The sequence below is a fragment of the Xiphophorus maculatus genome, chromosome 14 (genome assembly GCF_002775205.1).
Source record: "Xiphophorus maculatus strain JP 163 A chromosome 14, X_maculatus-5.0-male, whole genome shotgun sequence".
Taxonomy (NCBI): Eukaryota; Metazoa; Chordata; class Actinopteri; order Cyprinodontiformes; family Poeciliidae; genus Xiphophorus; species Xiphophorus maculatus.
The window spans coordinates 18,878,547-18,894,280 of record NC_036456.1 but is presented as its reverse complement, the minus strand read 5'-3'; positions in this window follow the sequence as shown (position 1 = coordinate 18,894,280).

Below are 15,734 nucleotides of genomic sequence, written 5' to 3'. Positions count from 1 at the left end.
ATTGCGCCATGTTGATGAATATTTGTCTTCCCTTCATTCATAAAACCCATTAGCAGCCTTTGCTGCTGAAGTCTTAATCTTTAACACGTGTATCTTCGCTGCTTAAACGGAAATATTACTGACAGAGTCGGGCATGAATGTGACCGATCTAACGCATCCATGGTTGGTGCTCATTTTTTTGTACCTGCTTCATGACTAGCACAAGGCAAAACTGGTGTCAACAAGCATAGTTTCGTAGATTTCAAGGTTTCAGAGCATTCCTCTGACAATTTGGTCCGTATTGCCATGAAAGCATCAAGCACATGCTGCCGGTTTTTCAGCTGTACAGCCATGATGCTTAGTGATGCTGATCATTGCATTGACCACAGTTTTTTAAAATATATTTTTTAATTTCAACCCTTTGTAATATAAAAGCTGCATGTTTCTATTTTCTCTGCGTGAGATTATCCTTTTGCAATGAAAAGTACATCTATTTTAGACCTTTTTGCACGCGTCTATCAGGGAATTGAATAGCTAAAGGGCACAATATTTTTGTCTGAGATGAACTGATATGAAAAGCCAAAGTGAAGAAAGTAAAGACAATAACAACATGTCAGGTACAATCCCTCCATCAGAGTTAGGATCTAAAAACCTCGTCTTTACTGATGGAAACCTTCGTGACATTCCAAAATGCTCTGACAGCTAATCGCTCTTCTGCTTTGCCCCGTTTCGTTTATGTTTTATTAGCCTCAGTAAATATGTCCTCCTCCCCTCTGGCTCTATATGCTCCCTGACACATTTCAACACCTGTGGAGCAACAAAAACTAGCGACAGATGGGTACAGAGTGAGCGATATTAAGAGAAAGGATGCAGAACTACTCAGATGTGTAAATGTGTTGGTTTTACTGAGGTGATAAATAAATCTGATGTCTTTGCGCATCAAATTAGGGAATACCACCATACAGTATGTTCAGTAATTAATATTTGACTAAGGTGAGCTAAGGGCTCTTACTGGTGATTATTGACTGTCTATGCACAGCACAGTGTTGATCTGCTAAACTGGGCTTTAAAGCAACTGGATCCCATGGAGGAAATTTTACCCTAACTCTGAAAAAAAAAGATTAAACAGTTTGACTCTTTTCTCTTAAAGGAAAAATGTTAAATGGTTCAATTCTGGTGGTAGATCACAAACAAGAACAATTACTACATCTTTTTAAAAGAAACTTTCTCATGTGCACCTTGTGAATTGCAATAACATTGGTTCATTTATTTATATCTCCAATGAGGAACGCTTACCCAAACAATTTTAATCCTGCTGGAAGGAAATTGATGTAACACTGATTATCAGTAGTATTCATGCTTTTAAGAGCAGCAAATTGTTTAGGAATGACCTAGGAGGAAGAAGGGAAGCAACTAACACACTGGTGTAGAAAAAATGTTCATTCTACTTAGAAATATTTAACAAAGCACCAATTTTTTTCTATAATGTTTGCAGTCAAGAAGCCACAAAAGCCAATGTGTCTTTTCATCGGCTTCCATATGGGGGAGATTTTCTGGGCCAAATTTGGGCCCAATTGAACATAGTTAAACACCACTGGGTGTTATTGTGAAACAGGGCTTGGATGACTTAATGCTTGGTAGCATTTATTCTTAAAAACCTCCAATAGAAGATTCCCTTGAAGGATAAGAGGTCATCATTCTAACTAGAAGAGTCAAAATGATGACAATGAAACCAATAACAAAACAGCTCTAGTGGTTTTCAAAGTTGATGTGAAACATCCCTATGAAAATTTTGAATTGCCAAAGAAAATGTATTTATGTAAAACCAATCCTAACATCAAGCCTGATTCTTCAAGGCTTAGCTTTAGAAAAATGAGTATTTTGTCTGACCCATCAGTGTTTTCTTTCACTCTGTCAGATGACAGACTGTGAATGTTTTGGATGAGTGTGTAACATGTGTAATTACAATGTATCAGACAGCTCCAGCAGATTTGCTTTTCCCTCGATGCCCTTTCTGAAAACTGTGCCACCGTTGGAAACACACAGCATGAGTTCGACTGTCTGACAGGCTGCAGCTCTAAAAGGCTGAACATAATAATCCTGCAGAGCTGATGTAAGGATGCCCCTCGCAATTTAGGTGTCAAACAAAAGATAGATTAACAAACAATATCTTTTTCTCTTATGCCATATACTTTCAAAAGAAATCTAAAGCTCTTACTTACATAAGAACCATAACATGTACATATAATTTTTTCAGCTGTATGATAATGTAATTGTACAAGGACAGAGTGTCAATTGATCCTCTGAATACTGGAAGGAACGTGAGGCAGGTTTGAGAATACATAAATATATTACAACATTGAGATAACGAGCAAAACTAATGCGAGCATGTGTACCAATTTTCAAAAATTCCCCAAAGTCACTGAGACATATAATTACCAAGGTTTTGCTCAAAGAATCCAATTTCTAAAGCTAATGAAGCATGAGGCCAAGATAATATCACAAACGAGGAGCTGAAATTGCAGCCCATCTGGACATCGAGATACAATTTTCACACTGTTTATTCCCAGAGGCCATCACTGAACAGGCTAACCGTCTTCTAATCTTCCAACATTATCAGGATGTGGAGCCTGTGAGCCACAAAATCTTCACATAAGCTGAAGACTAAAATCAACTGAGAGGAGTAAGAACAAATACTTGTTTGTGGAAAAAGACGAGAAAAGAGAGACGAGACAAGGAAAACAAGCACTGATTTCTGCTTGTTTCCATGGCAATTGCCATTTTTCTCATTCTATTTGCACACAATAATACACACAACCTTTTATTCAATCTCACTCAATCTTATTTTGATTTCTACCAGCACTTTTGACAATGCGCTTTGAAGTTTCAATGTAGCTCAAAGATACACTGTTTAGAGGTAAACAATATATATACAACAAATTCAATGCACAATCTAAAAAAACAGAGAAGAAAAAGTTGTTTCCACTTAAATATCCAGGTCACTTGATGTTACCGGGTGTTATAAAGACAGAAAGTAGATGGTTGATTTATTTGATAGTAAAAGAACAGATATTTTCCCAGATTAATTGATCCCTAATTTAGAAAGCCATTCAGCGAAGTACTTCTGAACCAGAATATTACTCTGATGATCCAAAAGTTATCATGCTATCAAGGAGACTCAGACTCAAATTCAGACTTCTAGAAATCTTTTAATGCTTTTTTATTTTTAATTTAATTGATTTATGCACATTTCTGCCAAAGTATTCAGATAATAGAGGTTGTGATTTCTCTCTTGTGACCAGCAGACTCTGTTTGTAGTTAACTGCCCTTTCTATTCCAATGTCGTCCAATTATAAACTCCCATAGTAAATAACCTTTAAAATGAAAAATAAACAGATAAATGTTTCGTCTGCCATGCTTCACTTTGGACATGGATCTTTATGGAATTAGAAATCATGTATTTCTTTCATATAATTGGGGAATATGACACATTTTTTTGCTTTAAAAAAAAAAATTAAGTCTGAAATGTACTTCAAATCTAGCTGCCTTTATGTTAATAATTCAGTGAGGCACCTCTTCAGCATAAGGTACAAAAATAATCTGTTCTTATCTTCAATAAAAACATTGAAGATCAACAAGGTTGACTTAATCCTCCTTTGAGAGAATAACTAATGTTTTAATTTGTTATTTTCATACAGAAAAATGTGTTTATTCCTTTGAATCGTGTTCATTCTCTCTTTTTACGGCATGTCAAATAACAGAGACGTGGCGCTCCAGCACACGCTGGCCCTGTTTACAGCCGTGCTAATTATCGTCCAATTTGGGCAATAATTGATGGCAGTTTAAAAATAGCCCTTCCCCGACATGCTACCTTATTTGGCTTTGAAAGAAATGAAGACATCCAATATGAACCCAATCCAAAAAAATTTACATCATAAAGTGGAAAGGGAACAAACAGCATCGGAGGCGGTGAGTGATTGCTGAGTGTTTGTGACTCAACGCATACGACCGTGAGCTCCTGATGCACAGCATGCAGAGCAGCTGAGTGCTGTGCAGATGACTGTCTAATTTAGCTCTGTTGTCTTTTTTTGTGTGCAAAGTCCTGCTGGAGTTGATGAAGAAGAGCTTCATACCAAGAACACAAAACTAAAACATGTCAGTGGCTGCCTTTTATATCTTATATGGTAATTTGGTACATTGGATGTTCTTCACAACTTTTCTATGGCCTGCATGCTCCTTTGCATGGAAAAGAATAACAGCATCTCTCTCATAAATGAACGCAAAGAATTTTGCACAAAAATTTTACGTCATCTTAGAGAATATTGAATAATACGTTTGCAGAGAAAGATAGAGGAAAGTATGGCCTCATTCAAATCTATGGATTTACATCTTGACTGTGTTGCAATTTGATCTTCAATATGCAAACAGAAGAAACAGAACCAAGAGGCAAAAAGACGGACATTTATCAAAATTGACATTTTATCTCAAACTGTTTTTATGAGCCGATCAAAAGTTAAAGATAATTTTTTAAAATGTCAGCCTACTGGATGGTTGTGCTTCCTATGGGATGTTTTAAAACTTGCTTTAATTTTTGAAGATGCTACACAAAAGGTATCCACTGTCTGAAGCTGACATCAGTTATTGTAAATCCACCTTGCTGCATTTCAGCAAACATTTTCAGTGAGTTTTAGGTCAGGGCAACAAGTAGAATGGTCCAAAAGAGTAACTTTATGAGATGGGAAGAGAAGAAGTCCTTTGTCAGATGGGAGTTATGAACTGCACCATTGTCTTGCTGAAACATCACCAAACAAAGACCCTCAGTCTAGCCAGGCCCTGCACAAATTATGTTGAGACAGAGTTTTCCTTTTCACTGTCAAGTCCATGCAGAGCAGGAGAGGCTTCTGCAAAGGAACTAACTTCAAGAAATCAACTGTCCGCTGTCGTTACAGGAGGAGTTCATGCAATTGGCTGGGATTCCTTAGAAAGAAAACCTTTTGCCGATTAACTAAACTTGACTGCATTGTTTTATGACTATGCTGTCAAATTGGAATTAAATAAACAACATTTTTACCTGTCTGTCTGACTAGATTAGGTTGACAATATACTTTCATACCTAAAACTGAGTTGTAAAGTGCTTTGTGTTGGCATTTGTTTTGAATTGATGCTACATAAATAACGACAATTAGAAATAATACAATTTTAACATTTACCAAACTGGCACCTTTCAAGCACTTAAAGCTATTTCAACTGATCATTTTTAATTTTTTACTCTGCAGTGATTTAAAATAAAATACATGCTTGAGCAAAACAGTGTTTTTTTCTCATGTCAAATAACTCGTAGTGCCATCTATTTCACAGTTTATAATTCATTTAATCATCGCTTACTAGATAGTTTTATCTTGTTTATATGTTACACTTTGTCAGTCCCTTTAAGTAACATCCCTATTTCAGATTAATGTCAGTAAGCATTATTTCTAGTTTGTAACAAGATATTCTCTTTAATTACTATTTTTTATTTTTTTGCACGCTTATATCGATACAATTTCCGGCATTCGCACTGTTAGGAGACCAAGTAATGCATCTCAGTGGTTTTTATTGTCGTCTTTCCCTGGGGAGTTCCCAGGGTGGGTTCAGTTACGGCCTCCATGCCCTTGAACACAAAACCACACTAAGGGACTCCGACCTCCTTATGTGAAATTCATACATGTTTGATGCACTGAAGAATGGCCCCTATTATTTCATGTATTGCTTTAGGCCCCTGCTTTCAACAGAGAGCTCTGATTTCACAGTAGGCTATGTCTTAAATTAGCTTTATGATTTAAATGGGGATCATCCTGATTGTGTCCCTAAAATACAAATCCGTTTGTCTCACCTCTTAGTATTTGCTGGAAGATGTTGCCAGCTTTGTTGCCCTATTTTTGGAAAGTTCAGTCCGAAAATGAATTGACCCAACCAAGGAGCCACTCTAAATTTAATAGGCAGTTTCTACCTTTAATAATGTAAATAAAGTTCTAAATTAATAAAGTCACCGTCAGATGTAAAAAGATAAATCTAATTTAGTAATTCAGTGGAAGTGGACTAGGTGGCTGGCAGTGTGTCAAAAGTTGAGCTCTGAGTTGCTTTCATAATCTATTTTCCCTGAATAGTTGCTGAAGAGCAGAAAAAGAGTCACGACTGGGGAAACGTGTTCATCCGGCCGACTTATTTTTGTAATTTAATTATGACCTATTAAAACCTTTGGTGTGTGGGAACCTGACTTCATTGATTGAAAGGCATTATTTAGGGTTCATTGCTTCACAATATTCTCTGTTAGTAACATGATACTTGTGTTTCTGACGGCATCATGACCTCCAGCATCAGATCTTTGGAAAAGCTGCGTATTACCAGCAAATGTGTAACATGTGAAGCTAAATTGGGTTTTGTCAAAGAAGCGCTTTAAGTTATATAAATGATTTAATTTATTTTTCATGGCGACCTCACAAAATATCTTCTAATTTCCATAAAATTATTGTTTTTTTAATAAGTGCCGATTAACTGAGAAAGTAGGCATTTTAAATATTTATGATTTAACTTTGAAGTCATAAAAATCAAGTAATTTCAACTAATGTATTGTCACTTTTTTAGTTTATCATCAGGATCTGCTAATACTACCCAAGTACAAGACATGCTGTCCACAAAACTTTCTATAGACTCCATATTTTAGGAAGTTTCTGAGTGGTGTATGTTTTCATAAAGAAGAGCAAAAAATGATTGAAAGCTAAAGAAAGTTTTGGCTTAATCTTCTTTTGCTTAAGTATGATATTGGCTGTGGCTTATAACTAAAAACTACAGAAGATAACCTTCAGTAGACATAACCAAGACATATTAAAAACATTCCTTCTGAATTAAGCCGTTTAAATCATCAAAGGCCTGATGCTGGATTTTTAAATAACTCTTTCCACATTTAGTTGTATTTTGCTCCTAGTACAGGAGTGTCAGAAATAATAAATGATTGGGAAATCCATATTAGCGAATCAACTTCAGTCTTTGCACTTTCAGGTTTCTTTGTGCAGCAGTTTCCTCCCACTAAACCCCACAGCAGTTGCCTATCAATTTCCCGCCTGGAGTTCTCAGCCCAGACCAATCCCCCAAAATCCAGGTTAACTGGAGAACAATGCAAGGAGGAGAGTCGATCAGTGGTGTCAGGCCGAGGTTTTAAATTACAAGAGCCACAAAAGAAATACAAGCAGTCAACCGGAATCGATTTGTCAGCTCAGTTTCCTCCCACTTAGGCTAAGAATATTGGCTTTGTAACAAAAAAAAAAGAGAGAAAATAAATATCTGTAACAGCTAAGAAGGCTGAACAGTTTTGCTCCACAGTTCATTTCTTGAGAGGGCAGAAGTGTTGTAAGCCAGGCGATCAAACTGGAAGCCAATTCTTTCATTTCAATGCAAATGTTGTCAAGGCACTAGCAGCAGTGTGCAAGCTAATAGCCTGTTTAACACAAGCACAAATGTCTGCCTGTTCTCGGTGGCAGCCAACTTTAAAGTCATTCTCCATTTTATGGCCAGATATTTCTCATCAGCTGCTTTCTTTATGAATGACAGAAGATTTGTCTCACCATAAAAGAGGCAGTAAGGCAGAGGAAGTCAGAGCGTACTATTAAAACTTTTGATGTTCTGCACAAAGAGGAAATTAAGACTCAGCTGTAAAATGGGTTGTAATCTCAATGAGAGAGAAACTTCAGATTCTTTATGTTAATTCATTTATAGGCCATTCAGATGAAAACAACTTTGATCAATTAAACTCATAAACCACAATGGGAGCTGGTCATTTTTCTCCTTCCATGTTTTGCATTTTTCTGAATCCTGTTTATTTCATGCACAACATTTTTGGATCCGAAAATGAATCAACTAACACTGCAATATAAAAACAGAACAACAAAACATTGTTATTTTTTTTAAATTATGATGTAATTGATAATCATGTCTGTTTTGAGTTGTTATGTCTGGTATTTCTTGTTTTCCTCTTCTATCATTTGTGCATCTTTTTCCGCCACACTTTTTCCTTCCACTCAGCTTTCCACTAATATGGTTGAAATCAGTCCACATGATTGTGTAGGCCTTAATATAGTCAAAACATCGTCTTTAGTGGTCTTTTGTGATATTCTAATTGGATAAAATTTGAAAAATATACTATTTTTCTAATTAATACATCTTGATTTCAAGTGTACATTTCTGCAAATTTGCTTGGTTAGCTAACAAATAAAAGTCCTTCACATTAGTTTGTTGAGTATATTTTTGTATAACTCTGTGTCCATTTGGCGTTTTACTGTGTGACTCTGTGTTGCCCTATAATGGATTGGTGAACAGTTATGGCCCTCTCCCAATGATCGCTGCTAATGGGCACCAGGACCCTGCAAAGACCAGCAGGACGTTTGGGTTTTGCTCATGATATATGATCCCTTTGAGCTTCCACACCGACAACGCTGCATTGTGTGCGTTTGTTTGTTAGAATACTGACACAGGCAGGAAGGAAGGATATCTGTTTTCAAGAAGCGCACTTACAGTGGCTAACAGAGAGGGATAAATAAAAATGAAGAAACGCATGGTGTTAAAAATGTAAAGGCGAAGGTAAAGCAGGAAGTAAAGAAGAGAGTGTGAAGGAGAGATCAAAACAAACTGCCTCCTATTTTCAACCGTTGCCCGTGGGCCGTAAAACGCATCTTAGCAGCTTCAGAAAATTGAACTCTTCCACCGTCTCTGCAGACCATCAACAACATTTTCCCCGAGCCTTTACAAGAGATTGTGGAGGGAAGGGTTGATAAAAACGAAGTGTCAGGCTAGAGAATCTAATAAAAGAAACAAATTTGTCTTTCAAAGATAAATGTCTACATTTTTGCCGTTCGATGGCTTTTACTGAGCCCATAACACAAATTTCTCCGAAGATATCAGAAAGACTTTAAAATTACGAGATATTTTAGCATATTTTAGTCACCTGCTTTAAACAAGGAAATTTAGGTTGTACTTCATATTCCTGGATCTATTCACCTTCATTTAGTCCCCATAGACAAACTATTTCTCACTGTGCTTAATAATTGCATATATAATTATCTTTCTTTGTAATCACAGAAAATAGTAACATCAAATGTAATTTGAAAATACTCAAATATAATTTTAATTCTTTCCAGAAAGTATGTTTACAAATTGTGTGGACCTTGTTTCTGACCCTATCTTGCTAAGTTGAGGGATTTTATATTATTAGATATTACAACCTATAGTCAAATCAAGGAGCCATTTTTAAAATCATATCAGTGCTTTTTCGACTAATATTTTTTCTGAAAAATATTAGGTGCAAGAAACAAAGTGACAATAGTACAAAATGATGAAAATGACTGCTCAATTACATTGTAGAACAATCTCTACACAATACAAGTTGAGTGATAAAGAAATAAAACAATTAAACTTTGATAAATGTGGCAAATGATGACCTTGTGGAAAATCAGCATAAATGACCAGGTTTGAGAGTTATGAAGAGACCTGAAGCAGAGATCTGGATACCAAGTTTTTATAAACCGTTCCTTAAACAAATGACTTAAGTAGATTAGATCCAGAGGAAGGAAGGCATGCCATCCAGATTTTGTGCCAGATGGTTTTATTTGGAGGTTTTTTCCTTGAGGGAGGATATGAGAGAGTCTACTCAGGCTGGCATCAGCAATGTTGTCCTGACCTTAGTGTCTGGAGAAAACGGGTTCATTCCCTGGGGAACTCCAAGTATCTTTTCCATGTCCTGCAAAATGTCCTTCCAATAGGCTGGAGTTTGTGGACAGAACTAGACACAATGTGTATGGATTCATACTGAGATGTTGCACTTCTGACATTGAGGTGACAGATGCTGATTCATGCAGTTTCTCTCACTTGGTCAAATTTGCAGACGATGCAGAATTTTAAATGGCAACACTCTTGCACGGTTACACACTGAAATATCTCAGTGTGGTTCCACTTGTTCTACATATTTGTTACATTCAAAGCAACATATCGATTTGACATATTGTATATTTGTTTACGCATTGCTTTCTACTTCATCCATCCTGTTTGTTTTACTTGAAAGTCTGTGTTGTTATTTTTTTACTTTAACAGAAACAATTCTCCCAGTCTGCTTGGTGCTCTTCTCTCTGTTTCCTGAGGTGTTTTCTCTGCAGGCACAAAGCATCAGGGATGCAAAGTGAACCCAGGAGACTTCCTGCTGTTATCACCCACAGCAGGCGGGTGTCATGCTTCATCTTTTCGCTCTTGTTTCTGCCCTCTTTTTTCTCTCTAAAGGGCTTCCGCATGCTTACACAGTAAAGATTGTGTTTGCATTTTTTCTCTTTTTGTTTTCAAACCTCCAAAGTTAAATTGCCCAGTCCCTCTAGGAAGCTTGGAGGCAGTTTGTTAAGAGCTGAGGACAATCAGACAATCAAAAACTTATCAGTGCAGTCATGCCAACCGTTTCTTATCATGGACGTTATCTGCTCCTCCGGCTTTTCCAGTTCCCGTGCATTACAGAGCGAGTTTTCTCGTCCTTTCCACTATTGTTCTGCGTCTCCAACAATCTCCAGACTCTCTACACTGGAAGCACCACAGGGCAGCGTTGTCATGACAGCAAAGGTGAACGAACGATGGGTGGAGAGCAAGGCGTCGGCTTTTAAACCTTTTGTTTGTGCATTCAAATCACACCCAGACACAGCAGAATCTTGCTGTCTCTATTATTTTTGCTGCCATTCTCAAGGATGAGCACCTGTGGCCTTCACGCTGTTGCTATGGCAACACACATTCACACTCGCCTTGATCGCTCTTTGGTTGTTAAGCCTCAGGTTGACCCTTGATTGGCTGAAGCGGTGCAGGCCATGACGCTGGATCATGTCTGCATTTCTCCACTGTTGTGGACAGAAGACGTTCACAATATTTATTTCAAATTAAAAAGATGCTGTAAGAACAATGTGGTGTATTTACAGTCGTCTACAGTCATTTATAATGCTGCGTACTGTGCCATATTTACACAAATTTATTTGGTCGTGTGGCATAAAATATCTTTGATTTAGTCTTTGGCATCATTATTTTTGTCCTATTTTAGTCCTTTTAATATTTTACTGGAGTGTTTCTGTCCTCATTCTCTCCTTCCCACCTTTAACACCTGCCTCTCACTCTAAATTTGCTCACCAGCTTTGAGTCCTTCCATCATCTCACCCAGGACATATCATCCTCAACGATTATTTGGGATCTTAAAATAATTTTCTGTCATCAGTTATCTGTTTTCAAATCCTTCTTGTCACATGTCTGCCTGTGATGTGGAAACGGAAAAACTTATCTTCTAGAGGACTTAGATAGTTTTTGTAGAAAACATTATAACTAACTAAGTTCCAAATGAAAAAAAGAGTAATAATTATGTTTGTGAACAATGAAGAAGCAACTTATGTCTGAGAAAGATGATTTTTACCTTGACAAAGTTGGAAGTTGGAAAAGTTTTGCAGGGTGAAAAAAACGTAAAGGTTTACAGCCACATCTCAATGCCGCTCTGCATAGACAAACAGCTGTAAACACTGGATAGATGGATGTTTATTTCGCTTTGACGTTGTGTGTATAGAGTTTAAGTGTTTTCTTATGGGAAGTAATGAATAAGAAGGTTACTGCAAACGTTTTCCTTTCAGTCAAATAATGTCTGGATCTGAGATTCGTAATACTAATTCTAGTGGCAATTAGAATTTCACATAATAAAATCAACTCAAACTGCACAGGTGCTTTGCTGCACTGTTTCTCTTTTTATGGAGAATAAAAATATTTATGCAAAGTGATTTGTTTCCTAAATATTTTCTTTTCTATTTGGCTTAACGACAATGTGTGAATTAGTAATATGTACACTTGATTAATTAAAGTAAAACTGAGAGTGAAAAAAAGCTTGCAAACAAATGTAATGATTTTCTTATAAATTAGCATAAAGGGAGTCTTGATAGGATCCATCCTTATGTGACAAGTGACTATTTAATTTACTCTATGGATTTTCTGTCATTTTATATGTTTTAAAATATGCTTAAGGTGAACTGACCACAGCACTAATCACTTGGCAGGAAAAACTCCAGGTTTTCTTATGTGACTAGTATTAGCACATATTGTTTTACATTCACTTAATGTTATGCTCAGTTTAAACCACACAATTTCCAATCAGTGTTGCTCCTGTGCTTTTTCTAAAAGCACTGTAAGAATCTTTAGACAGCTTAATTTCACAGTACGGTTATTTCAATAGTAAGGAAAATGAAGGCATCATTTATTGTGCATTGTGCTGCAGTTCACAACATGCTGTGCAGACCCGGCTTGGAGCTGCATTCCTTTTGCTCACCTGTCATCTGTAACACATCGGCTGCAGACATTAATGGCGTTTTTGAAAACAGCTTAATTTGAGGTCACCGCTCCACATGTTATGAGTCCAATTTCAAACGTATCTCAAGCACAATTTCCTTTCTATTCTAAAATTGTTCATGCTGATAATAATATGAATTGTCAATTGCAGCTTACAGTGCCAACTCACTTCAACCATAATCCTTTTGTTATCAGCGTTTTACTTCCCACAGCTTCTATATTTTTGAAGTGAAGACAAATATTTGCATTTGAAATCACTGAGTTATATATTATAATAGATGGTGTCAGAATCTGCTCATTTGCATTCTAACTAAGCACACAAGCAGTTGAATAATTCCTGTGCAGGGCTGTTAATCACTGAGGCTGCCTGCTGTTTGGCATGAAAGCTTGCAGACATTCAGCCTTTCACTAAACAGAGCTGGCTGCCTCTGCCAAATAATGTTATGTTCCCATCTTTTAAGCTATTTTCTACTTGTTAACTCTACCATCCTTTGAAATTAAATATAACACATTTTATTTAGCCCTTATTTTCGTCATGTAATCTCCTTTAACATATGAAGCATATAGGACTCTGACAGAAAGTAGCATTGATTTCTCCCTGTCAGCCATTTTCCCTGTAATGGTATCTGTTTCCCAGTGCTCCCACGATCTGACTCACAACCAGCCCCAGTGACAAACTAATGAGGTAATTAGCACTGCTCTCTGAAATAATATGAATTTGAATTCACACAAAATGATTGTGGAAATTGTAAAAGCAAAGATCGGAGTTCTTTAAGACACCCTAAAATATTTTTTTAGATTACTATTTTTGCGTAAAGTAAGCACACAGCAGACACTGAGCACATGTAAAGGACTCAGTGACAGTAATTGTCTACTTGGGTGAAAGTCTTTTGCATGATGACTCATCCCCACCATCCCCACAATGCACTGGGGATGAATCTCAGACACACAGAGAGATGGATGCCTTTAAAAAGGAGCTCACTGGAAAATTACAACAGCTCTGGAGGGAAGGACAATCATGGCTGTGACTCAGTCAGTACTGAATCTTACAAGAAGAAGTCGATTTTCGAGGCTAACACTTATTTTTGGCATCTTTTCTGGAAATACACTCCTGGTTCTAACATTAAAGCAATGGAAAACAGTTGCACAGATTTGCATTTTGCTCTGCTGGGTTGTTACTAGGTTGTTAGCTGAGCTTTAAAATGCAAAAAAGAAGAAATGAGGAGCTGATAAAATTAATGACATTTAAGCATTTAAGCAGCATCATCAAATGAGCAGAAGGTTAAGACTGTTACCCAAAACAAAAACAAAAAAACCCTACATGGATTAGCTGGAGACATTGCTCTAGGAATGCAATTGTTTCCTCTAAGTAGGTAGGAACATTAAATGTTAATAATTGTCAAATAATAATAGATAAATCTAAAATATAGCTCATTGTTTAATAATCTGATGTATTAATGTTTTTCTTCTTGGATCTCAAAAATAATTTCTATTGAATGAATAGCACTGTCCTGTTCAGAATGTGGCAATAAATCTTCTAAAGCAGCAAAATGTAGTTATTTCTATTATCTGTAAATGATCCTGAATGAATCACTTTGACAACATCCTGTTTAAAGCCAGGAAACTGCACTGACCAGGAAGTGACAATATATACAGTAGGTAGGTGTAGATAGGAATTGCCTTGGTTCCATAACAAAGCCATGTAATATGGTTGTCCTAAACTTTCCTCAATCAGAAATAAACTGCATCTTACACAACTAAATAAGCATCTCTCCATGCATTTTTATTATTTTCTTACACCTGTTGAATTTACCTTTCTGCTCCTGATGTTAGATAATTGCTCACATGTTGAAATGAGTCAGAAAGTGTCTGTTTACACGTCCGATTTATCTCGGTGTCTGCATCCCTGAGGATGCTCTGTTCCCAAGGGATCAACAGCTAACTGCCTTCTTGCTCAACCACAACGCTGACACACATTTCCACCAGCACTGCTTCTGCGTACGCCTGACTCACTGACAGTTGTCATGGCAACCATGCCTGTCAAAGAGTTTGTGTGTGTAAATGATGCTAAGATGGCATTGAAGCCGCTTAATAGTTCAGAAGGCACAGTGCTCTTTATGTCCACTGTGTGTTTCTTTTAATCCTACTGTGAATATGTCGTAACTAACAGTAAACTGTGAACATCTTGAAGGTATAATAAACTCACAATGCAGGGTTAGAAGTAGGAAATGGAAAAATACCACTTGGTCACGGTTTGATGTGAAACGACTGAAACCTTTTAAAAGAACCAGAGCAGTTTTCAGAGAATGTCATTGACCCATGCCCCAAAGAAAGGGTGTGGTAGGAAGATAGCACTATAATTTTTTAGTTTAACACACTATGACAGATTTATGGCTTATACTGGGTTTTAATCCCAACTAGAACTTTCTCTTCTCGTCTCTGGACACAAGAAGATAGAACTGGGATGTCTACATCATTCAAATCCTTTAAAAATGTGCTACATTTCCACCTTTCAATGCAGTTTGTAGTGAACAAATTACAAGGTGCAATTCCTGTGGCATAATTATTGACTATAGTTTTATTGCTGAAAGTCACACCTCAATGTCAGCCTCTCACAGAAACCTCAGCTGGCAAAATACCTCCTGCACTTTACTGCAAAGAACTATAAAAACATTTGGGCTCTGTTGTTTACAGGGTAATTACCTTCTTTTAGTGCCAATTCAGTGTTTGTGAGGAAGGAAGTACCTTAGAGAGAGCACACTAATTTACTGCACGTAGTTTAGAGCATTCGGGTTATTGTATCAAAAGATGTCTGAAATGGAAACAAGAATCACAGTGGAGGGAGAAAGAGTGAGAAATTCTGAGAATTGCACAGGAAAAGAACATTCTCCTTTTCTAAAGTCTGCTATGAAGCATCTGATGTAACTCTGTGCAAGTCCAAAAATAATGAAAGTCGGAGTAAGATGGCAATGACGAAGGAAGGAAGGAAGAAAAGATGCTGAGACAACTGCACTTTCACTGAACCACTTAGCTGATATTAAATTCAGTCCCAATGACTTCATCCTGGAGCACTTAGACTCAGAGGTTATTACATCATCAACCTGGAAATGGTCCCAGTGATGTCATCTTCGTTATGAAGGTTGATACAAAGTACAAAATCTGCACAGCTTGTGTAATGCGTTATTGGTTTAAAAAGACCTAATGTGAAGTTAAGTAGAATAGAATGATCGTGAAAAATAATCCTGCAAATACATAAATGTGAACACACACACTCACATAACTGTATTTCTACCCATATTAGGAGTTTGCATTGTCTTCTGTTTTTAATTGCATTTCCCCTAACCGAACCATTACTAGTATATACAGTATCTAAACCTCAA